Source organism: Papaver somniferum, chromosome 7 (assembly GCF_003573695.1).
Source record: "Papaver somniferum cultivar HN1 chromosome 7, ASM357369v1, whole genome shotgun sequence".
In the NCBI taxonomy this organism is placed as follows: Eukaryota; Viridiplantae; Streptophyta; class Magnoliopsida; order Ranunculales; family Papaveraceae; genus Papaver; species Papaver somniferum.
Genome location: NC_039364.1, coordinates 55,641,225 through 55,644,174, shown reverse-complemented (window position 1 = coordinate 55,644,174; position 2,950 = coordinate 55,641,225). Strand labels below are relative to the sequence as shown.

The following is a 2,950-nucleotide window of genomic DNA, read 5'->3' as shown; positions in this document are numbered from 1 at the left end:
ACTACGAATTGCTAACTAGGGTGGGGACTTTAAACTGTGAGCTGAATCAGTGAAATCGACTGCAATCTGCCAATTCTAGCTGGGGGGTCTTTTTGATCACCACCACCAAATCTCACACATGGATTTTGTCACCAAAATATAAACGACATTTGGACCATTCAAGGTGAATTAGTATATTTCCTCTGGGAATTCGTCCGGAGAATTTGGTGCTAGAAGAAATTAGTTAAATTAGATGTTGCGCCCGTGCGTTGCACGGGCCAAGATATTTTGCAGAGAAAAGTCTGTTTACATGCTAGTGAACTTTTTGGGATACAAAATATGAAGTATGAAACAGAAAAAATAGGCAGTGAAGTTGACAAAATACTAAAGTAATAACATAGAAAATAGTATTCCATAATTAAAAACAGTGAATAATGAAATTAACATCAAAAGAATTTATTTGTAATGCAAAGTTACCCTCCTCATGCTAACAGAGACAAATGACACTCATTATTTGTTTATTGATTAATATGTAATAATTAACATAGAAGAACTAAGAAATTCCATTATGCAATTAATACTCTCGAACATGATTCACAACGAATTAGTCAAACCAAAAGAAAATCGAGAAAGACCTCGAGATATGGGATAAAGTGATCACTCCCTTCCTTAGAGCAGTCTTACTGCATTCAATAGATGACAATCCATCTTAAGAACTTCGAACCGCAGTAGGAAATCCATGATGAACATCAACACTCCATACTTTCTCCACATCAAGTAACTTGTCTCCGCACTCATGTGAATCCCATTCTTCCAACGCATGCACTGATTACCCTTCTCGACAATTAGTTCTGCTTAAAAACGTCATCTCAAAAAAATCATAAGAAATTATTAAAGCCACAAAAATTATAAGAAATGTGAACATTACATCTAATATATATATTAATGCGTGGGAAGTAACTATGACAAATTGGGTTCAATTTAATCAATCTAATGGCAATTGCAACCGAGAATACTTTCCTTTCTTCAATTTTAGATTTAGGTAAATGTTGATTGGAGAAGAAATATCCGATGGGATTTTAATTCTCTCTCTATATATATATGTGTTAATATATGGTAACAATATATCTGCCATTATGTTTAGTATCTCCTCAAAAAGATACCTTCACTGTAACTCTTATAAGAGGCTTCTCTAACCTCTATTGATACATAATTAGAAAAACCCTATTCTTCTCCCGTGGATGTAGGCTTGTAGCCGAACCACGTAAATCATTTGTTTCGTATTTACATTTCAAGTTTGCCTCAATAAACTTTCAGCCAAACTAACCGTTAAACGGAATATTCAGACCCGATTTTCGTACGCAGTTTGGGGTTTAACATGATTTTGAAAAAAGTTCAACAAAAGTCAGACCGGATCAAACCCAGCTCCAGACAAATTTAGCCTTCGTGTCTAGTTATGTTTGCTTCATGGCATACTTAAGTTAAACCGTGATCAAGTATTAATAACCCCCCGCCTATTCAATTCAGAACTTAGAAGGGTTAGCTGACTGTTCTGTTATTTATTGTTTGGAATAGGTTAAGGTTGGATTTTGGACAACGGTTAAAGCAAATATCAAAGCAATTAACTAATGAATTACCTCACAGGCATGCGCATTTTCTAGAGCCCTAAGAATAACCAAGTTTGAAGTTGTAGTAAATAAATTCCTTTCTAGATTAACTTACTGGAAATTGTGGGATTGATATAAAATTTGTTCCTTCTGGCCCCTCTTTTTGCTCATCTTCTGTCAATCCTCCAGCTTCACCCAACCATACCTACAATACCAGAAAAGGAAACTTGAGAAGCTTAACTTCAATTTATCATCTCACTAATGGGATTTTTATCTTCAGAACAAAATGCTAATTATAGTATTATACAATTACTTCTGTCAATCAAGTGGATATATTTGTTTAGTTTTCTGCTTATACAAGGCACAATAAGCTTCCCTAGATTATACATGTTGGCATTATACATCAGTGTAAAAACTCAAAAACTACACAAAATAAAACACCCTCGTTCAAAAACTACATAAAATCGATTAGAGAGAGAGAGAGAGTTACCATACATTATGACCATCCTTATTGATTCTACTCAGCCTTTAGGGAACTCATGAGCAGCACAATAAATTTGAACCCTGACCTAAAATACCAGGAACACAAAACACGCATTAACTTATGTATTAAATGGAAAACCAAAAACATTAAATGTGTCACTCCGAACACCCCAATTATACATACCAAACGACCTGAATGCAACCTTATTTCTTCGAGCACAGTACCAATGTATCACAAAATACGCATAGTCTAGTGTGAAATTTGTTCCTCCCTTCGCCAATATACAGAGAAATTTTAAGGTCTTAGAACTGGTGTTGTTTTTGGTGTAACTCCCTTCGCCAATATACATAGCACAGTACAATTGCAGAATCGTAAAGAAAAAGTTTTTGTTGGTCTTTATAAAGAAGATAAAAAGGAATCAACGTGGAATCATGGAAATCGTAACACGAAATAGAAAATAGAATAATCTGAACCTTTAACTGCAAATATCAGAACAAAAGAGGAGAATGGAGAAAAAACGGCGAGTAAACGGAGGAGAAAAGAAAAAGCCAAAGGGAATTGTTTGCGTGTAGTAGTAGAGGAATTGTTTTGAGAGATGATTAGACGGAAGTCTCGTTTCTTTTTTTTTTAGGTCTGAAGCTCCGTGGATACCAAATATTTACATAGTAACATTAGTTCGGTGGTGGTATTGGAAGAAATATTAGTGGTGTGAAAAAACAAAAGGTTCCTATTGGCCTAAATATTTTCCCGTGGGGCCAGAAACTCTCAGAAGAGAGCTTTGTTCATTTTTTAACCACAACAGAGGAAAATCACCTGAAATCATATTATTAATGCTTTACGCCAGCAGATAACTTGTCTAGAGTTCGACTTTGTGTATCCT

General features: G+C 35.0%; 1 long non-coding RNA gene across 1 annotated transcript; it reads right to left on the bottom strand.

The window, feature by feature from the left end:
- Positions 1-1,687: 1,687 nt before the first annotated feature.
- On the bottom strand, positions 1,688-2,615 carry LOC113293985. Its single transcript, XR_003332646.1, has 3 exons — positions 2,254-2,615; positions 2,082-2,155; positions 1,688-1,791 (listed from the first exon to the last, which is right to left on the bottom strand). It is a non-coding gene; the product is annotated as an uncharacterized LOC113293985 (long non-coding RNA).
- Positions 2,616-2,950: the final 335 nt, after the last annotated feature.